This window comes from Balaenoptera physalus (genome assembly GCF_965194825.1).
Source record: "Balaenoptera physalus genome assembly, chromosome: X".
NCBI lineage: Eukaryota > Metazoa > Chordata > Mammalia > Artiodactyla > Balaenopteridae > Balaenoptera > Balaenoptera physalus.
The window spans coordinates 146,835,937-146,860,799 of NC_138903.1; positions in this window are offsets into that span (position 1 = coordinate 146,835,937).

A 24,863-nucleotide genomic window follows, 5' to 3' on the forward strand; every position below is an offset into this window, starting at 1 on the left:
TGATGCCCTTGGCCAAAAAGGGCGTATGCGTTTTTTCCTGAATATATTCAGGAAAAAACGCATACGCCCTTTTTGGCCAACCAACCAACCTGGAAAGGCAAATCAGCGCTACAAAGAAGTCTCCCTTCCCATCGGTCAAAAGGGCCATGCTGAGAAAAGTGTCAAAACCAGAAATGCAGGACAGGCCATGGAGAAATGGGAGCCTTGCTACGCTGATGGGCGGGATGTAAATTGCCAACAGCCACGCTGGAGAATGGTACGGTGTGTCCACAAACATCTAAAAAACACAGCTTAGAGCGCATAGGGCACTTCCACGCATGGGGGTATAAATTGGGAAAATTAAAAATCAGCAAGACACAAGCACACCAAAGTTTAGGGCTGCTCTGTTGCCAAGGACCTCCACTTCATTCCAACTTCAATATCCCAGGAAAGAGAAAAATGGATAAAGAAGTTTTGGTCCTTATATACAATGGAATATCACTCAGCCATGAAATCAATGTCATAAGGCTAGTAGCAGCATGATGAGTGGATTTAGGTACGATGATTCTAAGTGAAATAAGTCACACAGAAAAGGACACTTCTCATAAGATATCACTTATAGAGGGAAAGTAAAAACCACTACACTTGAACTGAAATACAAAACAGAACAGAGTCACACATGCAGAAAACACACTATGGCTGCTTAACAGGGAAGGTGAGGTGGGGTGATACATAAAACAATTGTTTCAAATTAGCTGAGATACCGTTCCATAAACCCAATATGTAATAGACAAGACCGACTCCTTGCTCAGAGAACTGGACTCAACACCCCCTATTCACCACACAAGGATATATCTGACTAGTAATAATCTTAAAACCTATGTATTGAAATCTCTCTGTTAGTGTGTCAAGTGGATGTAAAGCGGCATAAACACAGCAGTGAAAAGCAGCTAAACCCCATTATAAACATAAATTACTTTTAAAAACCCATGAAACAAAGACAGAGAAAGAGAGAGAAATTCTTACACAATTCGTTCAGGGGCTGTGATGCAACCCAGATTGACCATATCTAGACCCACAGCTGGATGAGACATAAGGGTGGACACTCTTGGGGCTGAGAGGTTTGGTGAGGCTGGGTGAGCAAACGCAGACCCTTTAAAGTAATACTGCGTGGTACCCATCGCATGGGTCCCAAATCTCGAGGTTCAAGGGCATCTTCCTACATCGAAAACATGCATGAGAAACCCAGAAGATGGTACACCGTGTGATGGGGAAAGGTTCCTAAAACGCACCTCATTTCTCATCTCCTTGTGCTCGGGTTCGCCATTCCAGCCACTTTACTAGCAATCTCCCTACTTGGAGCATCAGCACCTTTAACCTCCTGTTCCGTACAGGTTGCAATTTGTCCTGAGGATGAATGGGAAGATGGGGAACCAATGAGAGGCTAGCTCTAGGTGTTGGGACAGGCACAGGTCACTCTATTTTCCCATCAGGAAGAAGAATTAACCACAGGCTCAGCTGCCCCCCGGAACCAGCACAGGGCCTGAAACCATCCTGTGCTTTTACGGCCAGCTCCCACAAAGCGAGTTGTAAAATGGAGCTTCAGGGCACTGCAATTCACAAACCTGCAGAGTTATAAATGATAACTCTCGTCCACAAATATATTGAGGGAAGGCAAAGAAGAGGATTTGAAATCAAGGCAGAATTGCAAGAAACCGATTTCAGGAGGTAGATTCGAATCGCCTTTAAAGCACATGAAAAGCAGCAAAACGTTGAAAATGAGGCCCTTGGCCAAAAAGGGCGTATGCGTTTTTTCCTGAATATATTCAGGAAAAAACGCATACGCCCTTTTTGGCCAACCAAGCAACCTGGAAAGGCAAATCAGCGCTACAAAGAAGTCTCGCTTCCCATCGGTCAAAAGGGCCATGCTGAGAAAAGTGTCAAAACCAGAAATGCAGGACAGGCCATGGAGAAATGGGAGCCTTGCTACGCTGATGGGCGGGATGTAAATTGCCAACAGCCACGCTGGAGAAGGGTACGGTGTGTCCACAAACATCTAAAAAACACAGCTTAGAGCGCATAGGGCACTTCCACGCATGGGGGTATAAATTGGGAAAATTAAAAATCAGCAAGACACAAGCACACCAAAGTTTAGGGCTGCTCTGTTGCCAAGGACCTCCACTTCATTCCAACTTCAATATCCCAGGAAAGAGAAAAATGGATAAAGAAGTTGTGGTCCTTATATACAATGGAATATCACTCAGCCATGAAATCAATGTCATAAGGCTAGTAGCAGCATGATGAGTGGATTTAGGTACGATGATTCTAAGTGAAATAAGTCACACAGAAAAGGACACTTCTCATAAGATATCACTTATAGAGGGAAAGTAAAAACCACTACACTTGAACTGAAATACAAAACAGAACAGAGTCACACATGCAGAAAACACACTATGGCTGCTTAACAGGGAAGGTGAGGTGGGGTGATACATAAAACAATTGTTTCAAATTAGCTGAGATACCGTTCCATAAACCCAATATGTAATAGACAAGACCGACTCCTTGCTCAGAGAACTGGACTCAACACCCCCTATTCACCACACAAGGATATATCTGACTAGTAATAATCTTAAAACCTATGTATTGAAATCTCTCTGTTAGTGTGTCAAGTGGGTGTAAAGCGGCATAAACACAGCAGTGAAAAGCAGCTAAACCCCATTATAAACATAAATTACTTTTAAAAACCCATGAAACAAAGACAGAGAAAGAGAGAGAAATTGTTACACAATTCGTTCAGGGGCTGTGATGCAACCCAGATTGACCATATCTAGACCCACAGCTGGATGAGACATAAGGGTGGACACTCTTGGGGCTGAGAGGTTTTGTGAGGTTGGGTGAGCAAACGCAGACCCTTTAAAGTAATACTGTGTGGTACCCATCCCATGGGTCCCAAATCTCAAGGTTCAAGGGCATCTTCCTACATCGAAAACATGCATGAGAAACCCAGAAGATGGTACACCGTGTGATGGGGAAAGCTTTCTAAAACGCACCTCATTTCTCATCTCCTTGAGCTTGGGTTCGCAATTCCAGCCACTTTACTAGCAATCTCCCTACTTGGAGTATGAGCACCTTTAACCTCCTGTTCCGTACAGTTTGCAATTTTTCCTGAGGATGAACGGGAAGACGGGGAACCAATGAGAGACTAGCTCTTGGTATTGGGACAGACACAGGTCACTCTATTTTCCCATCAGGAAGAAGAAATATCCACAGGCTCAGCCTGCCCCCCAGAACCAGAACAGGGCCTGAAGCCATCCTGCACTTTTGCGGCCAGCTCCCAAAAAAGCGAGTTGTAAAATGGAGCTTCAGGGCACTGCAATTCACAAACCTGCAGAGTTATAAATGATAACTCTCGTCCACAAATATATTGAGGGAAGGCAAAGAAGAGGATTTGAAATCAAGGCAGAATTGCAGGAAACAGATTTCAGGAGGTAGATTCGAATCGCCTTTAAAGCACATGAAAAGCGGCAAAACGTTGACAATGATGCCCTTGGCCAAAAAGGGCGTATGCGTTTTTTCCTGAATATATTCAGGAAAAAACGCATACGCCCTTTTTGGCCAACCAAGCAACCTGGATTGGAAAATCAGCGCTACAAAGAAGTCTCGCTTCCCATCGGTCAAAAGGGCCATGCTGAGAAAAGTGTCAAAACCAGAAATGCAGAACAGGCCATGGAGAAATGGGAGCCTTGCTACGCTGATGGGCGGGATGTAAATTGCCAACAGCCACCGTGGAGAAGGGTACGGTGTGTCCTGAAACATCTAAAAAACACAGCTTAGAGCGCATAGGGCACTTCCACGCATGGGGGTATAAATTGGGAAAATTAAAAATCAGCAAGACACAAGCACACCAAAGTTTAGGGCTGCTCTGTTGCCAAGGACCTCCACTTCATTCCACCTTCAATATCCCAGGAAAGAGAAAAATGGATAAAGAAGTTGTGGTCCTTATGTACAATGGAATATCACTCAGCCATGAAATCAATGTCATAAGGCTAGTAGCAGCATGATGAGTGGATTTAGGTACGACGATTCTAAGTGAAATAAGTCACACAGAAAAGGACACTTCTCATAAGATATCACTTATACAGGGAAAGTAAAAACCATTACACTTGAACTGAAATACAAAACAGAACAGAGTCACACATGCAGAAAACACACTATGGCTGCTTAACAGGGAAGGTGAGGTGGGGTGATACATAAAACAAGGGTTTCAAATTAGCTGAGATACCGTTCCATAATCCCAATATGTAATAGACAAGACCAACTCCTTGCTCAGAGAACTGGACTCAACACCCCCTATTCACCACACAAGGATATATCTGACTAGTAATAATCTTAAAACCTATGTATTGAAATCTCTCTGTTAGTGTGTCAAGTGGGTGTAAAGCGGCATAAACACAGCAGTGAAAAGCAGCTAAACCCCATTATAAAAATAAATTACTTTTAAAAACCCATGAAACAAAGACAGTGAAAGAGAGAGAAATTCTTACACAATTCGTTCAGTGGCTGTGATGGAACCTGGATTGACCATATCTAGACCCACAGCTGGATGAGACATAAGGGTGGACACTCTTGGGGCTGAGAGGTTTGGTGAGGCTGGGTGAGCAAACGCAGACCCTTTAAAGTAATACTGCGTGGTACCCTTCGCATGGGTCCCAAATCTCGAGGTTCAAGGGCATCTTCCTACATCGAAAACATGCATGAGAAACCCAGAAGATGGTACACCGTGTGATGGGGAAAGGTTCCTAAAACGCACCTCATTTCTCATCTCCTTGTGCTCGGGTTCGCCATTCCAGCCACTTTACTAGCAATCTCCCTACTTGGAGCATCAGCACCTTTAACCTCCTGTTCCGTACAGGTTGCAATTTGTCCTGAGGATGAATGGGAAGATGGGGAACCAATGAGAGGCTAGCTCTAGGTGTTGGGACAGGCACAGGTCACTCTATTTTCCCATCAGGAAGAAGAATTAACCACAGGCTCAGCTGCCCCCCGGAACCAGCACAGGGCCTGAAACCATCCTGTGCTTTTACGGCCAGCTCCCACAAAGCGAGTTGTAAAATGGAGCTTCAGGGCACTGCAATTCACAAACCTGCAGAGTTATAAATGATAACTCTCGTCCACAAATATATTGAGGGAAGGCAAAGAAGAGGATTTGAAATCAAGGCAGAATTGCAAGAAACCGATTTCAGGAGGTAGATTCGAATCGCCTTTAAAGCACATGAAAAGCAGCAAAACGTTGAAAATGAGGCCCTTGGCCAAAAAGGGCGTATGCGTTTTTTCCTGAATATATTCAGGAAAAAACGCATACGCCCTTTTTGGCCAACCAAGCAACCTGGAAAGGGAAATCAGCGCTACAAAGAAGTCTCGCTTCCCATCGGTCAAAAGGGCCATGCTGAGAAAAGTGTCAAAACCAGAAATGCAGGACAGGCCATGGAGAAATGGGAGCCTTGCTACGCTGATGGGCGGGATGTAAATTGCCAACAGCCACGCTGGAGAAGGGTACGGTGTGTCCACAAACATCTAAAAAACACAGCTTAGAGCGCATAGGGCACTTCCACGCATGGGGGTATAAATTGGGAAAATTAAAAATCAGCAAGACACAAGCACACCAAAGTTTAGGGCTGCTCTGTTGCCAAGGACCTCCACTTCATTCCAACTTCAATATCCCAGGAAAGAGAAAAATGGATAAAGAAGTTGTGGTCCTTATATACAATGGAATATCACTCAGCCATGAAATCAATGTCATAAGGCTAGTAGCAGCATGATGAGTGGATTTAGGTACGATGATTCTAAGTGAAATAAGTCACACAGAAAAGGACACTTCTCATAAGATATCACTTATAGAGGGAAAGTAAAAACGACTACACTTGAACTGAAATACAAAACAGAACAGAGTCACACATGCAGAAAACACACTATGGCTGCTTAACAGGGAAGGTGAGGTTGGGTGATACATAAAACAATTGTTTCAAATTAGCTGAGATACCGTTCCATAAACCCAATATGTAATAGACAAGACCGACTCCTTGCTCAGAGAACTGGACTCAACACCCCCTATTCACCACACAAGGATATATCTGACTAGTAATAATCTTAAAACCTATGTATTGAAATCTCTCTGTTAGTGTGTCAAGTGGGTGTAAAGCGGCATAAACACAGCAGTGAAAAGCAGCTAAACCCCTTATAAACATAAATTACTTTTAAAAACCCATGAAACAAAGACAGAGAAAGAGAGAGAAATTCTTACACAATTCGTTCAGGGGCTGTGATGCAACCCAGATTGACCATATCTAGACCCACAGCTGGATGAGACATAAGGGTGGACACTCTTGGGGCTGAGAGGTTTGGTGAGGCTGGGTGAGCAAACGCAGACCCTTTAAAGTAATACTGCGTGGTACCCATCGCATGGGTCCCAAATCTCGAGGTTCAAGGGCATCTTCCTACATCGAAAACATGCATGAGAAACCCAGAAGATGGTACACCGTGTGATGGGGAAAGGTTCCTAAAACGCACCTCATTTCTCATCTCCTTGTGCTCGGGTTCGCCATTCCAGCCACTTTACTAGCAATCTCCCTACTTGGAGCATCAGCACCTTTAACCTCCTGTTCCGTACAGGTTGCAATTTGTCCTGAGGATGAATGGGAAGATGGGGAACCAATGAGAGGCTAGCTCTAGGTGTTGGGACAGGCACAGGTCACTCTATTTTCCCATCAGGAAGAAGAATTAACCACAGGCTCAGCTGCCCCCCGGAACCAGCACAGGGCCTGAAACCATCCTGTGCTTTTACGGCCAGCTCCCACAAAGCGAGTTGTAAAATGGAGCTTCAGGGCACTGCAATTCACAAACCTGCAGAGTTATAAATGATAACTCTCGTCCACAAATATATTGAGGGAAGGCAAAGAAGAGGATTTGAAATCAAGGCAGAATTGCAAGAAACCGATTTCAGGAGGTAGATTCGAATCGCCTTTAAAGCACATGAAAAGCAGCAAAACGTTGAAAATGAGGCCCTTGGCCAAAAAGGGCGTATGCGTTTTTTCCTGAATATATTCAGGAAAAAACGCATACGCCCTTTTTGGCCAACCAAGCAACCTGGAAAGGGAAATCAGCGCTACAAAGAAGTCTCGCTTCCCATCGGTCAAAAGGGCCATGCTGAGAAAAGTGTCAAAACCAGAAATGCAGGACAGGCCATGGAGAAATGGGAGCCTTGCTACGCTGATGGGCGGGATGTAAATTGCCAACAGCCACGCTGGAGGATGGTACGGTGTGTCCACAAACATCTAAAAAACACAGCTTAGAGCGCATAGGGCACTTCCACGCATGGGGGTATAAATTGGGAAAATTAAAAATCAGCAAGACACAAGCACACCAAAGTTTAGGGCTGCTCTGTTGCCAAGGACCTCCACTTCATTCCAACTTCAATATCCCAAAAAGAGAAAAATGGATAAAGAAGTTGTGGTCCTTATATACAATGGAATATCACTCAGCCATGAAATCAATGTCATAAGGCTAGTAGCAGCATGATGAGTGGATTTAGGTACGATGATTCTAAGTGAAATAAGTCACACAGAAAAGGACACTTCTCATAAGATATCACTTATAGAGGGAAAGTAAAAACCACTACACTTGAACTGAAATACAAAACAGAACAGAGTCACACATGCAGAAAACACATTATGGCTGCTTAACAGGGAAGGTGAGGTGGGGTGATACATAAAACAATTGTTTCAAATTAGCTGAGATACCGTTCCATAAACCCAATATGTAATAGACAAGACCGACTCCTTGCTCAGAGAACTGGACTCAACACCCCCTATTCACCACACAAGGATATATCTGACTAGTAATAATCTTAAAACCTATGTATTGAAATCTCTCTGTTAGTGTGTCAAGTGGGTGTAAAGCGGCATAAACACAGCAGTGAAAAGCAGCTAAACCCCATTATAAACATAAATTACTTTTAAAAACCCATGAAACAAAGACAGAGAAAGAGAGAGAAATTCTTACACAATTCGTTCAGGGGCTCTGATGCAACCCAGATTGACCATATCTAGACCCACAGCTGGATGAGACATAAGGGTGGACACTCTTGGGGCTGAGAGGTTTGGTGAGGCTGGGTGAGCAAACGCAGACCCTTTAAAGTAATACTGCGTGGTACCCATCGCATGGGTCCCAAATCTCGAGGTTCAAGGGCATCTTCCTACATCGAAAACATGCATGAGAAACCCAGAAGATGGTACACCGTGTGATGGGGAAAGGTTCCTAAAACGCACCTCATTTCTCATCTCCTTGTGCTCGGGTTCGCCATTCCAGCCACTTTACTAGCAATCTCCCTACTTGGAGCATCAGCACCTTTAACCTCCTGTTCCGTACAGGTTGCAATTTGTCCTGAGGATGAATGGGAAGATGGGGAACCAATGAGAGGCTAGCTCTAGGTGTTGGGACAGGCACAGGTCACTCTATTTTCCCATCAGGAAGAAGAATTAACCACAGGCTCAGCTGCCCCCCGGAACCAGCACAGGGCCTGAAACCATCCTGTGCTTTTACGGCCAGCTCCCACAAAGCGAGTTGTAAAATGGAGCTTCAGGGCACTGCAATTCACAAACCTGCAGAGTTATAAATGATAACTCTCGTCCACAAATATATTGAGGGAAGGCAAAGAAGAGGATTTGAAATCAAGGCAGAATTGCAAGAAACCGATTTCAGGAGGTAGATTCGAATCGCCTTTAAAGCACATGAAAAGCAGCAAAACGTTGAAAATGAGGCCCTTGGCCAAAAAGGGCGTATGCGTTTTTTCCTGAATATATTCAGGAAAAAACGCATACGCCCTTTTTGGCCAACCAAGCAACCTGGAAAGGGAAATCAGCCCTACAAAGAAGTCTCGCTTCCCATCGGTCAAAAGGGCCATGCTGAGAAAAGTGTCAAAACCAGAAATGCAGGACAGGCCATGGAGAAATGGGAGCCTTGCTACGCTGATGGGCGGGATGTAAATTGCCAACAGCCACGCTGGAGAAGGGTACGGTGTGTCCACAAACATCTAAAAAACACAGCTTAGAGCGCATAGGGCACTTCCACGCATGGGGGTATAAATTGGGAAAATTAAAAATCAGCAAGACACAAGCACACCAAAGTTTAGGGCTGCTCTGTTGCCAAGGACCTCCACTTCATTCCAACTTCAATATCCCAGGAAAGAGAAAAATGGATAAAGAAGTTGTGGTCCTTATATACAATGGAATATCACTCAGCCATGAAATCAATGTCATAAGGCTAGTAGCAGCATGATGAGTGGATTTAGGTACGATGATTCTAAGTGAAATAAGTCACACAGAAAAGGACACTTCTCATAAGATATCACTTATAGAGGGAAAGTAAAAACCACTACACTTGAACTGAAATACAAAACAGAACAGAGTCACACATGCAGAAAACACACTATGGCTGCTTAACAGGGAAGGTGAGGTGGGGTGATACATAAAACAATTGTTTCAAATTAGCTGAGATACCGTTCCATAAACCCAATATGTAATAGACAAGACCGACTCCTTGCTCAGAGAACTGGACTCAACACCCCCTATTCACCACACAAGGATATATCTGACTAGTAATAATCTTAAAACCTATGTATTGAAATCTCTCTGTTAGTGTGTCAAGTGGGTGTAAAGCGGCATAAACACAGCAGTGAAAAGCAGCTAAACCCCATTATAAAAATAAATTACTTTTAAAAACCCATGAAACAAAGACAGTGAAAGAGAGAGAAATTCTTACACAATTCGTTCAGGGGCTGTGATGCAACCCAGATTGACCATATCTAGACCCACAGCTGGATGAGACATAAGGGTGGACACTCTTGGGGCTGAGAGGTTTGGTGAGGTTGGGTGAGCAAACGCAGACCCTTTAAAGTAATACTGCGTGGTACCCATTGCAGGGGTCCCAAATCTCGAGGTTCAAGGGCATCTTCCTACATCGAAAACATGCATGAGAAACCAAGAAGTTGGTACACCGTGTGATGGGGAAAGGTTCCTAAAACGCACCTCATTTCTCATCTCCTTGTGCTCGGGTTCGCCATTCCAGCCACTTTACTAGCAATCTCCCTACTTGGAGTATCAGCACCTTTAACCTCCTGTTCCGTACAGGTTGCAATTTGTCCTGAGGATGAATGGGAAGATGGGGAACCAATGAGAGGCTAGCTCTTGGTGTTGCGACAGGCACAGGTCACTCTATTTTCCCATCAGGAAGAAGAATTAACCACAGGCTCAGCTGCCCCCCGGAACCAGCACAGGGCCTGAAACCATCCTGTGCTTTTACGGCCAGCTCCCACAAAGCGAGTTGTAAAATGGAGCTTCAGGGCACTGCAATTCACAAACCTGCAGAGTTATAAATGATAACTCTCGTCCACAAATATATTGAGGGAAGGCAAAGAAGAGGATTTGAAATCAAGGCAGAATTGCAAGAAGCCGATTTCAGGAGGTAGATTCGAATCGCCTTTAAAGCACATGAAAAGCAGCAAAACGTTGAAAATGAGGCCCTTGGCCAAAAAGGGCGTATGCGTTTTTTCCTGAATATATTCAGGAAAAAACGCATACGCCCTTTTTGGCCAACCAAGCAACCTGGAAAGGGAAATCAGCGCTACAAAGAAGTCTCGCTTCCCATCGGTCAAAAGGGCCATGCTGAGAAAAGTGTCAAAACCAGAAATGCAGGACAGGCCATGGAGAAATGGGAGCCTTGCTACGCTGATGGGCGGGATGTAAATTGCCAACAGCCACGCTGGAGAAGGGTACGGTGTGTCCACAAACATCTAAAAAACACAGCTTAGAGCGCATAGGGCACTTCCACGCATGGGGGTATAAATTGGGAAAATTAAAAATCAGCAAGACACAAGCACACCAAAGTTTAGGGCTGCTCTGTTGCCAAGGACCTCCACTTCATTCCAACTTCAATATCCCAGGAAAGAGAAAAATGGATAAAGAAGTTGTGGTCCTTATATACAATGGAATATCACTCAGCCATGAAATCAATGTCATAAGGCTAGTAGCAGCATGATGAGTGGATTTAGGTACGATGATTCTAAGTGAAATAAGTCACACAGAAAAGGACACTTCTCATAAGATATCACTTATAGAGGGAAAGTAAAAACCACTACACTTGAACTGAAATACAAAACAGAATAGAGTCACACATGCAGAAAACACACTATGGCTGCTTAACAGGGAAGGTGAGGTGGGGTGATACATAAAACAATTGTTTCAAATTAGCTGAGATACCGTTCCATAAACCCAATATGTAATAGACAAGACCGACTCCTTGCTCAGAGAACTGGACTCAACACCCCCTATTCACCACACAAGGATATATCTGACTAGTAATAATCTTAAAACCTATGTATTGAAATCTCTCTGTTAGTGTGTCAAGTGGGTGTAAAGCGGCATAAACACAGCAGTGAAAAGCAGCTAAACCCCATTATAAACATAAATTACTTTTAAAAACCCATGAAACAAAGACAGAGAAAGAGAGAGAAATTCTTACACAATTCGTTCAGGGGCTGTGATGCAACCCTGATTGACCATATCTAGACCCACAGCTGGATGAGACATAAGGGTGGACACTCTTGGGGCTGAGAGGTTTGGTGAGGCTGGGTGAGCAAACGCAGACCCTTTAAAATAATACTGCGTGGTACCCATCGCATGGGTCCCAAATCTCGAGGTTCAAGGGCATCTTCCTACATCGAAAACATGCATGAGAAACCCAGAAGATGGTACACCGTGTGATGGGGAAAGGTTCCTAAAACGCACCTCATTTCTCATCTCCTTGTGCTCGGGTTCGCCATTCCAGCCACTTTACTAGCAATCTCCCTACTTGGAGCATCAGCACCTTTAACCTCCTGTTCCGTACAGGTTGCAATTTGTCCTGAGGATGAATGGGAAGATGGGGAACCAATGAGAGGCTAGCTCTAGGTGTTGGGACAGGCACAGGTCACTCTATTTTCCCATCAGGAAGAAGAATTAACCACAGGCTCAGCTGCCCCCCGGAACCAGCACAGGGCCTGAAACCATCCTGTGCTTTTACGGCCAGCTCCCACAAAGCGAGTTGTAAAATGGAGCTTCAGGGCACTGCAATTCACAAACCTGCAGAGTTATAAATGATAACTCTCGTCCACAAATATATTGAGGGAAGGCAAAGAAGAGGATTTGAAATCAAGGCAGAATTGCAATAAACCGATTTCAGGAGGTAGATTCGAATCGCCTTTAAAGCACATGAAAAGCAGCAAAACGTTGAAAATGAGGCCCTTGGCCAAAAAGGGCGTATGCGTTTTTTCCTGAATATATTCAGGAAAAAACGCATACGCCCTTTTTGGCCAACCAAGCAACCTGGAAAGGGAAATCAGCGCTACAAAGAAGTCTCGCTTCCCATCGGTCAAAAGGGCCATGCTGAGAAAAGTGTCAAAACCAGAAATGCAGGACAGGCCATGGAGAAATGGGAGCCTTGCTACGCTGATGGGCGGGATGTAAATTGCCAACAGCCACGCTGGAGAAGGGTACGGTGTGTCCACAAACATCTAAAAAACACAGCTTAGAGCGCATAGGGCACTTCCACGCATGGGGGTATAAATTGGGAAAATTAAAAATCAGCAAGACACAAGCACACCAAAGTTTAGGGCTGCTCTGTTGCCAAGGACCTCCACTTCATTCCACCTTCAATATCCCAGGAAAGAGAAAAATGGATAAAGAAGTTGTGGTCCTTATGTACAATGGAATATCACTCAGCCATGAAATCAATGTCATAAGGCTAGTAGCAGCATGATGAGTGGATTTAGGTACGACGATTCTAAGTGAAATAAGTCACACAGAAAAGGACACTTCTCATAAGATATCACTTATACAGGGAAAGTAAAAACCGTTACACTTGAACTGAATTACAAAACAGAACAGAGTCACACATGCATTAAACACACTATAGCTGCTTAACAGGAAAGGTGAGGTGGGGTTATACATAAAACAAGGGTTTCAAATTAGCTGAGATACCGTTCCATAAACCCAATATGTAATAGACAAGACCGACTCCTTGCTCAGAGAACTGGACTCAACACCCCCTATTCACCACACAAGGATATATCTGAGTAGTAATAATCTTAAAACCTATGTATTGAAATCTCTCTCTGTTAGTGTCAAGTGGTTGTAAAGCGGCATAAACACAGCAGTGAAAAGCAGCTAAACCCCATTATAAAAATAAATTACTTTTCAAAACCCATGAAACAAAGACAGTGAAAGAGAGAGAAATTCTTACACAATTCGTTCAGGGGCTGTGATGCAACCCGGATTGACCATATCTAGACCCACAGCTGGATGAGACATAAGGGTGGACACTCTTGGGGCTGAGAGGTTTGGTGAGGTTGGGTGAGCAAACGCAGACCCTTTAAAGTAATACTGTGTGGTACCCATCCCATGGGTCCCAAATCTCCAGGTTCAAGGGCATCTTCCTACATCGAAAACATGCATGAGAAACCCAGAAGATGGTACACCGTGTGATGGGGAAAGCTTTCTAAAACGCACCTCATTTGTCATCTCCTTGAGCTCGGGTTCGCAATTCCAGCCACTTTACTAGCAATCTCCCTACTTGGAGTATCAGCACCTTTAACCTCCTGTTCCGTACAGGTTGCAATTTGTCCTGAGGATGAACGGGAAGACGGGAAAGCAATGAGAGACTAGCTCTTGGTATTGGGACAGACACAGGTCACTCTATTTTCCCATCAGGAAGGAGAATTATCCACAGGCTCAGCCTGCCCCCCAGAACCAGAACAGGGCCTGAAGCCATCCTGCGCTTTTGCGGCCAGCTCCCAAAAAAGCGAGTTGTAAAATGGAGCTTCAGGGCACTGCAATTCACAAACCTGCAGTGCTTTAAATGATAACTCTCGTCCACAAATATATTGAGGGAAGGCAAAGAAGAGGATTTGAAATCAAGGCAGAATTGCAGGAAACAGATTTCAGGAGGTAGATTCGAATCGCCTTTAAAGCACATGAAAAGCGGCAAAACGTTGACAATGAGGCCCTTGGCCAAAAAGGGCGTATGCGTTTTTTCCTGAATATATTCAGGAAAAAACGCATACGCCCTTTTTGGCCAACCAAGCAACCTGGAAAGGCAAATCAGCGCTACAAAGAAGTCTCGCTTCCCATCGGTCAAAAGGGCCATGCTGAGAAAAGTGTCAAAACCAGAAATGAAGGACAGGCCATGGAGAATTGGGAGCCTTGCTACGCTGATGGGCGGGATGTAAATTGTCAACAGCCATGCTGGAGAAGGGTACGGTGTGTCCTCAAACGTCTAAAAAACACAGCTTAGAGCGCATAGGGCACTTCCACGCATGGGGGTATAAATTGGGAAAATTAAAAATCAGCAAGACACAAGCACACCAAAGTTTAGGGCTGCTCTGTTGCCAAGGACCTCCACTTCATTCCACCTTCAATATCCCAGGAAAGAGAAAAATGGATAAAGAAGTTGTGGTCCTTATGTACAATGGAATATCACTCAGCCATGAAATCAATGTCATAAGGCTAGTAGCAGCATGATGAGTGGATTTAGGTACGACGATTCTAAGTGAAATAAGTCACACAGAAAAGGACACTTCTCATAAGATATCACTTATACAGGGAAAGTAAAAACCGTTACACTTGAACTGAATTATAAAACAGAACAGAGTGACACATGCAGAAAACACACTATGGCTGCTTAACAGGAAAGGTGAGGTGGGGTGATACATAAAACAAGGGTTTCAAATTAGCTGAGATACCGTTTCATAATCCCAATATGTAATAGACAAGACCAACTCCTTGCTCAGAGAACTGGACTCAACACCCCCTATTCACCACACAAGGATATATCTGACTAGTAATAATCTTAAAACCTATGTATTGAAATCTCTCTGTTAGTGTGTCAAGTGGGTGTAAAGCGGCATAAACACAGCAGTGAAAAGCAGCTAAACCCCATTATAAAAATAAATTACTTTTAAAAACCCATGAAACAAAGACAGTGAAAGAGAGAGAAATTCTTACACAATTCGTTCAGGGGCTGTGAAGGAACCTGGATTGACCATATCTAGACCCACAGCTGGATGAGACATAAGGGTGGACACTCTTGGGGCTGAGAGGTTTGGTGAGGTTGGGTGAGCAAACGCAGACCCTTTAAAGTAATACTGCGTGGTACCCATTGCAGGGGTCCCAAATCTCGAGGTTCAAGGGCATCTTCCTACATCGAAAACATGCATGAGAAACCAAGAAGTTGGTACACCGTGTGATGGGGAAAGGTTCCTAAAACGCACCTCATTTCTCATCTCCTTGTGCTCGGGTTCGCCATTCCAGCCACTTTACTAGCAATCTCCCTACTTGGAGTATCAGCACCTTTAACCTCCTGTTCCGTACAGGTTGCAATTTGTCCTGAGGATGAATGGGAAGATGGGGAACCAATGAGAGACTAGCTCTAGGTGTTGGGACAGGCACAGGTCACTCTATTTTCCCATCAGGAAGAAGAATTAACCACAGGCTCAGCTGCCCCCCGGAACCAGAACAGGGTCTGAAGCCATCCTGCGCTTTTACGGCCAGCTCCCAAAAAACGAGTTGTAAAATGGAGCTTCAGGGCACTGCAAATCACAAACCTGCAGAGTTATAAATGATAACTCTCGTCCACAAATATATTGAGGGAAGGCAAAGAAGAGGATTTGAAATCAAGGCAGAATTGCAGGAAACAGATTTCAGGAGGTAGATTCGAATCGCCTTTAAAGCACAAGAAAAGCGGCAAAACATTGATAATGATGCCCTTGGCCAAAAAGGGCGTATGCGTTTTTTCCTGAATATATTCAGGAAAAAACGCATACGCCCTTTTTGGCCAACCAAGCAACCTGGAAAGGCAAATCAGCGCTACAAAGAAGTCTCGCTGCCCATCGGTCAAAAGGGCCATGCTGAGAAAAGTGTCAAAACCAGAAATGCAGGACAGGCCATGGAGAAATGGGAGCCTTGCTACGCTGATGGGCGGAATGTAAATTGCCAACAGCCACGCTGGAGAAGGGTACGGTGTGTCCACAAACATCTAAAAAACACAGCTTAGAGCGCATAGGGCACTTCCACGCATGGGGGTATAAATTGGGAAAATTAAAAATCAGCAAGACACAAGCACACCAAAGTTTAGGTCTGCTCTGTTGCCAAGGACCTCCACTTCATTCCACCTTCAATATCCCAGGAAAGAGAAAAATGGATAAAGAAGTTGTGGTCCTTATGTACAATGGAATATCACTCAGCCATGAAATCAATGTCATAAGGCTAGTAGCAGCATGATGAGTGGATTTAGGTACGACGATTCTAAGTGAAATAAGTCACACAGAAAAGGACACTTCTCATAAGATATCACTTATACAGGGAAAGTAAAAACAATTAGACTTGAACTGAATTACAAAACAGAACAGAGTCACACATGCAGAAAACACACTATGGCTGCTTAACAGGAAAGGTGAGGTGGGGTGATACATAAAACAACGGTTTCAAATTAGCTGAGATACCGTTCCATAAACCCAATATGTAATAGACAAGACCAACTCCTTGCTCAGAGAACTGGACTCAACACCCCCTATTCACCACACAAGGATATATCTGACTAGTAATAATCTTAAAACCTATGTATTGAAATCTCTCTGTTAGTGTGTCAAGTGGGTGTAAAGCGGCATAAACACAGCAGTGAAAAGCAGCTAAACCCCATTATAAAAATAAATTACTTTTAAAAACCCATGAAACAAAGACAGTGAAAGAGAGAGAAATTCTTAAACAATTCGTTCAGGGGCTGTGATGGAACCTGGATTGACCATATCTAGACCCACAGCTGGATGAGACATAAGGGTGGACACTCTTGGGGCTGAGAGGTTTGGTGAGGTTGGGTGAGCAAACGCAGACCCTTTAAAGTAATACTGCGTGGTACCCATTGCAGGGGTCCCAAATCTCGAGGTTCAAGGCATCTTCCTACATCGAAAACATGCATGAGAAACCAAGAAATTGGTACACCGTGTGATGGGGAAAGGTTCCTAAAACGCACCTCATTTCTCATCTCCTTGTGCTCGGGTTCGCCATTCCAGCCACTTTACTAGCAATCTCCCTACTTGGAGTATCAGCACCTTTAACCTCCTGTTCCGTACAGGTTGCAATTTGTCCTGAGGATGAATGGGAAGATGGGGAACCAATGAGAGACTAGCTCTAGGTGTTGGGACAGGCACAGGTCACTCTATTTTCCCATCAGGAAGAAGAATTAACCACAGGCTCAGCTGCCCCCCGGAACCAGAACAGGGCCTGAAGCCATCCTGCGCTTTTACGGCCAGCTCCCAAAAAGCGAGTTGTAAAATGGAGCTTCAGGGCACTGCAAATCACAAACCTGCAGAGTTATAAATGATAACTCTCGTCCACAAATATATTGAGGGAAGGCAAAGAAGAGGATATGAAATCAAGGCAGAATTGCAGGAAACAGATTTCAGGAGGTAGATTCGAATCGCCTTTAAAGCACATGAAAAGCAGCAAAACGTTGACAATGAGGCCCTTGGCCAAAAAGGGCGTATGCGTTTTTTCCTGAATATATTCAGGAAAAAACGCATACGCCCTTTTTGGCCAACCAAGCAACCTGGAAAGGCAAATCAGCGCTACAAAGAAGTCTCGCTTCCCATCGGTCAAAAGGGCCATGCTGAGAAAATGTCAAAACCAGAAATGAAGGACAGGCCATGGAGAATTGGGAGCCTTGCTACGCTGATGGGCGGGATGTAAATTGCCAACAGCCACGCTGGAGAAGGGTACGGTGTGTCCACAAACATCTAAAAAACACAGCTTAGAGCGCATAGGGCACTTCCACGCATGGGGGTATAAATTGGGAAAATTAAAAATCAGCAAGACACAAGCACACCAAAGTTTAGGGCTGCTCTGTTGCCAAGGACCTCCACTTCATTCCACCTTCAATATCCCAGGAAAGAGAAAAATGGATAAAGAAGTTGTGGTCCTTATGTACAATGGAATATCACTCAGCCATGAAATCAATGTCATAAGGCTAGTAGCAGCATGATGAGTGGATTTAGGTACGACGATTCTAAGTGAAATAAGTCACAGAGAAAAGGACACTTCTCATAAGATATCACTTATACAGGGAAAGTAAAAACCATTACACTTGAACTGAAATACAAAACAGAACAGAGTCACACATGCAGAAAACACACTATGGCTGCTTAACAGGGAAGCTGAGGTGGGGTGATACATAAAACAAGGGTTTCAAATTAGCTGAGATACCGTTCCATAAACCCAATATGTAATAGACAAGACCGACTCCTTGCTCAGAGAACTGGACTCAACACCCCCTATTCACCACACAAGGATATATCTGACTAGTAATAATCTTAAAACCTATGTATTGAAATCTCTCTGTTAGTGTGTCAAGTGGGTGTAAAGCGGCATAAACACAGCAGTGAAAAGCAGCTAAACCCCATTATAAACATAAATTACTTTTAAAAACCCATGAAACAAAGACAGAGAAAGAGAGAGAAATTCTTACACAATTCGTTCAGGGGCTGTGATGCAACCCGGATTGACCATATCTAGACCCACAGCTGGATGAGACATAAGGGTGGACACTCTTGGGGCTGAGAGGTTTGGTGAGGTTGGGTGAGCAAACGCAGACCCTTTAAAGTAATACTGTGTGGTACCCATCCCATGGGTCCCAAATCTCCAGGTTCAAGGGCATCTTCCTACATCGAAAACATGCATGAGAAACCGAGAAGATGGTACACCGTGTGATGGGGAAAGCTTTCTAAAACGCACCTCATTTGTCATCTCCTTGAGCTTGGGTTCGCATTTCCAGCCACTTTACTAGCAATCTCCCTACTTGGAGTATCAGCACCTTTAACCTCCTGTTCCGTATAGGTTGCAATTTTTCCTGAGGATGAACGGGAAGACGGGGAACCAATGAGAGACTAGCTCTTGGTATTGGGACAGACACAGGTCACTCTATTTTCCCATCAGGAAGAAGAAATATCCACAGGCTCAGCCTGCCCCCCAGAACCAGAACAGGGCCTGAAGCCATCCTGCGCTTTTGCGGCCAGCTCCCAAAAAAGCGAGTTGTAAAATGGAGCTTCAGGGCACTGCAATTCACAAACCTGCAGAGTTATAAATGATAACTCTCGTCCACAAATATATTGAGGGAAGGCAAAAAGAGGATTTGAAATCAAGGCAGAATTGCAGGAAACAGATTTCAGGAGGTAGATTCGAATCGCCTTTAAAGCACATGAAAAGCGGCAAAACGTTGACAATGATGCCCTTGGCCAAAAAGGGCGTATGCGTTTTTTCCTGAATATATTCAGGAAAAAACGCATACGCCCTTTTTGGCCAACCAAGCAACCTGGATTGGCAAATCAGCGCTACAAAGAAGTCTCGCTTCCCATCGGTCAAAAGGGCCATGCTGAGAAAAGTGTCAAAACCAGAAATGCAGGACAGGCCATGGAGAAATGGGAGCCTTGCTATGCTGATGGGAGGGATGTAAATTGCCAACAGCCACTCTGGAGAAGGTATGGTGTGTCCTGAAACATCTAAAAAACACAGTTTAGAGCGCATAGGGCACTTCCACACATGGGGGTATAAATTGGGAAAATTAAAAATCAGCAAGACACAAGCACACCAAAGTTTAGGGCTGCTCTGTTGCCAAGGACCTCCACTTCATTCCAACTTCAATATCCCAGGAAGAGAAAAATGGATAAAGAATTTGTGGTCCTTATATACAATGGAATATCACTCAGCCATGAAATCAATGTCAAAAGGCTAGTAGCAGCATGATGAGTGGATTTAGGTACGATGATTCTAAGTGAAATAAGTCACACAGAAAAGGACACTTCTCATAAGATATCACTTATAGAGGGAAAGTAAAAACCACTACACTTGAACTGAAATACAAAACAGAACAGAGTCACACATGCAGAAAACACACTATGGCTGCTTAACAGGGAAGGTGAGGTGGGGTGATACATAAAACAATTGTTTCAAATTAGCTGAGATACCGTTCCATAAACCCAATATGTAATAGACAAGACCGACTCCTTGCTCAGAGAACTGGACTCAACACCCCCTATTCACCACACAAGGATATATCTGACTAGTAATAATCTTAAAACCTATGTATTGAAATCTCTCTGTTAGTGTGTCAAGTGGGTGTAAAGCGGCATAAACACAGCAGTGAAAAGCAGCTAAACCCCATTATAAAAATAAATTACTTTTAAAAACCCATGAAACAAAGACAGTGAAAGAGAGAGAAATTCTTACACAATTCGTTCAGGGGCTGTGATGCAACCCAGATTGACCATATCTAGACCCACAGCTGGATGAGACATAAGGGTGGACACTCTTGGGGCTGAGAGGTTTGGTGAGGTTGGGTGAGCAAACGCAGACCCTTTAAAGTAATACTGCGTGGTACCCATTGCAGGGGTCCCAAATCTCGAGGTTCAAGGGCATCTTCCTACATCGAAAACATGCATGAGAAACCAAGAAGTTGGTACACCGTGTGATGGGGAAAGGTTCCTAAAACGCACCTCATTTCTCATCTCCTTGTGCTCGGGTTCGCCATTCCAGCCACTTTACTAGCAATCTCCCTACTTGGAGTATCAGCACCTTTAACCTCCTGTTCCGTACAGGTTGCAATTTGTCCTGAGGATGAATGGGAAGATGGGGAACCAATGAGAGACTAGCTCTAGGTGTTGGGACAGGCACAGGTCACTCTATTTTCCCATCAGGAAGAAGAATTAACCACAGGCTCAGCTGCCCCCCGGAACCAGAACAGGGTCTGAAGCCATCCTGCGCTTTTACGGCCAGCTCCCAAAAAGCGAGTTGTAAAATGGAGCTTCAGGGCACTGCAAATCACAAACCTGCAGAGTTATAAATGATAACTCTCGTCCACAAATATATTGAGGGAAGGCAAAGAAGAGGATTTGAAATCAAGGCAGAATTGCAGGAAACAGATTTCAGGAGGTAGATTCGAATCGCCTTTAAAGCACAAGAAAAGCGGCAAAACATTGATAATGATGCCCTTGGCCAAAAAGGGCGTATGCGTTTTTTCCTGAATATATTCAGGAAAAAACGCATACGCCCTTTTTGGCCAACCAAGCAACCTGGAAAGGCAAATCAGCGCTACAAAGAAGTCTCGCTGCCCATCGGTCAAAAGGGCCATGCTGAGAAAAGTGTCAAAACCAGAAATGCCGGACAGGCCATGGAGAAATGGGAGCCTTGCTACGCTGATGGGCGGAATGTAAATTGCCAACAGCCACGCTGGAGAAGGGTACGGTGTGTCCACAAACATCTAAAAAACACAGCTTAGAGCGCATAGGGCACTTCCACGCATGGGGGTATAAATTGGGAAAATTAAAAATCAGCAAGACACAAGCACACCAAAGTTTAGGTCTGCTCTGTTGCCAAGGACCTCCACTTCATTCCACCTTCAATATCCCAGGAAAGAGAAAAATGGATAAAGAAGTTGTGGTCCTTATGTACAATGGAATATCACTCAGCCATGAAATCAATGTCATAAGGCTAGTAGCAGCATGATGAGTGGATTTAGGTACGACGATTCTAAGTGAAATAAGTCACACAGAAAAGGACACTTCTCATAAGATATCACTTATACAGGGAAAGTAAAAACAATTAGACTTGAACTGAATTACAAAACAGAACAGAGTCACACATGCAGAAAACACACTATGGCTGCTTAACAGGAAAGGTGAGGTGGGGTGATACATAAAACAACGGTTTCAAATTAGCTGAGATACCGTTCCATAAACCCAATATGTAATAGACAAGACCGACTCCTTGCTCAGAGAACTGGACTCAACACCCCCTATTCACCACACAAGGATATATCTGACTAGTAATAATCTTAAAACCTATGTATTGAAATCTCTCTGTTAGTGTGTCAAGTGGGTGTAAAGCGGCATAAACACAGCAGTGAAAAGCAGCTAAACCCCATTATAAAAATAAATTACTTTTAAAAACCCATGAAACAAAGACAGTGAAAGAGAGAGAAATTCTTACACAATTCGTTCAGGGGCTGTGATGGAACCTGGATTGACCATATCTAGACCCACAGCTGGATGAGACATAAGGGTGGACACTCTTGGGGCTGAGAGGTTTGGTGAGGTTGGGTGAGCAAACGCAGACCCTTTAAAGTAATACTGCGTGGTACCCATTGCAGGGGTCCCAAATCTCGAGGTTCAAGGGCATCTTCCTACATCGAAAACATGCATGAGAAACCCAGAAGATGGTACACCGTGTGATGGGGAAAGCTTTCTAAAACGCACCTCATTTGTCATCTCCTTGAGCTCGGGTTCGCAATTCCAGCCACTTTACTAGCAATCTCCCTACTTGGAGTATCAGCACCTTTAACCTCCTGTTCCGTACAGCTTGCAATTTGTCCTGAGGATGAACGGGAAGACGGGAAAGCAATGAGAGACTAGCTCTTGGTATTGGGACAGACACAGGTCACTCTATTTTCCCATCAGGAAGGAGAATTATCCACAGGCTCAGCCTGCCCCCCAGAACCAGAACAGGGCCTGAAGCCATCCTGCGCTTTTGCGGCCAGCTCCCAAAAAAGCGAGTTGTAAAATGGAGCTTCAGGGCACTGCAATTCACAAACCTGCAGTGCTTTAAATGATAACTCTCGTCCACAAATATATTGAGGGAAGGCAAAGAAGAGGATTTGAAATCAAGGCAGAATTGCAGGAAACAGATTTCAGGAGGTAGATTCGAATCGCCTTTAAAGCACATGAAAAGCGGCAAAACGTTGACAATGAGGCCCTTGGCCAAAAAGGGCGTATGCGTTTTTTCCTGAATATATTCAGGAAAAAACGCATACGCCCTTTTTGGCCAACCAAGCAACCTGGAAAGGCAAATCAGCGCTACAAAGAAGTCTCGCTTCCCATCGGTCAAAAGGGCCATGCTGAGAAAAGTGTCAAAACCAGAAATGAAGGACAGGCCATGGAGAATTGGGAGCCTTGCTACGCTGATGGGCGGGATGTAAATTGTCAACAGCCATGCTGGAGAAGGGTACGGTGTGTCCTCAAACGTCTAAAAAACACAGCTTAGAGCGCATAGGGCACTTCCACGCATGGGGGTATAAATTGGGAAAATTAAAAATCAGCAAGACACAAGCACACCAAAGTTTAGGGCTGCTCTGTTGCCAAGGACCTCCACTTCATTCCACCTTCAATATCCCAGGAAAGAGAAAAATGGATAAAGAAGTTGTGGTCCTTATGTACAATGGAATATCACTCAGCCATGAAATCAATGTCATAAGGCTAGTAGCAGCATGATGAGTGGATTTAGGTACGACGATTCTAAGTGAAATAAGTCACACAGAAAAGGACACTTCTCATAAGATATCACTTATACAGGGAAAGTAAAAACAATTAGACTTGAACTGAATTACAAAACAGAACAGAGTCACACATGCAGAAAACACACTATGGCTGCTTAACAGGAAAGGTGAGGTGGGGTGATACATAAAACAACGGTTTCAAATTAGCTGAGATACCGTTCCATAAACCCAATATGTAATAGACAAGACCGACTCCTTGCTCAGAGAACTGGACTCAACACCCCCTATTCACCACACAAGGATATATCTGACTAGTAATAATCTTAAAACCTATGTATTGAAATCTCTCTGTTAGTGTGTCAAGTGGGTGTAAAGCGGCATAAACACAGCAGTGAAAAGCAGCTAAACCCCATTATAAAAATAAATTACTTTTAAAAACCCATGAAACAAAGACAGTGAAAGAGAGAGAAATTCTTACACAATTCGTTCAGGGGCTGTGATGGAACCTGGATTGACCATATCTAGACCCACAGCTGGATGAGACATAAGGGTGGACACTCTTGGGGCTGAGAGGTTTGGTGAGGTTGGGTGAGCAAACGCAGACCCTTTAAAGTAATACTGCGTGGTACCCATTGCAGGGGTCCCAAATCTCGAGGTTCAAGGGCATCTTCCTACATCGAAAACATGCATGAGAAACCAAGAAGTTGGTACACCGTGTGATGGGGAAAGGTTCCTAAAACGCACCTCATTTCTCATCTCCTTGTGCTCGGGTTCGCCATTCCAGCCACTTTACTAGCAATCTCCCTACTTGGAGTATCAGCACCTTTAACCTCCTGTTCCGTACAGGTTGCAATTTGTCCTGAGGATGAATGGGAAGATGGGGAACCAATGAGAGACTAGCTCTAGGTGTTGGGACAGGCACAGGTCACTCTATTTTCCCATCAGGAAGAAGAATTAACCACAGGCTCAGCTGCCCCCCGGAACCAGAACAGGGTCTGAAGCCATCCTGCGCTTTTACGGCCAGCTCCCAAAAAGCGAGTTGTAAAATGGAGCTTCAGGGCACTGCAAATCACAAACCTGCAGAGTTATAAATGATAACTCTCGTCCACAAATATATTGAGGGAAGGCAAAGAAGAGGATTTGAAATCAAGGCAGAATTGCAGGAAACAGATTTCAGGAGGTAGATTCGAATCGCCTTTAAAGCACAAGAAAAGCGGCAAAACATTGATAATGATGCCCTTGGCCAAAAAGGGCGTATGCGTTTTTTCCTGAATATATTCAGGAAAAAACGCATACGCCCTTTTTGGCCAACCAAGCAACCTGGAAAGGCAAATCAGCGCTACAAAGAAGTCTCGCTTCCCATCGGTCAAAAGGGCCATGCTGAGAAAAGTGTCAAAACCAGAAATGCAGGACAGGCCATGGAGAAATGGGAGCCTTGCTACGCTGATGGGCGGAATGTAAATTGCCAACAGCCACGCTGG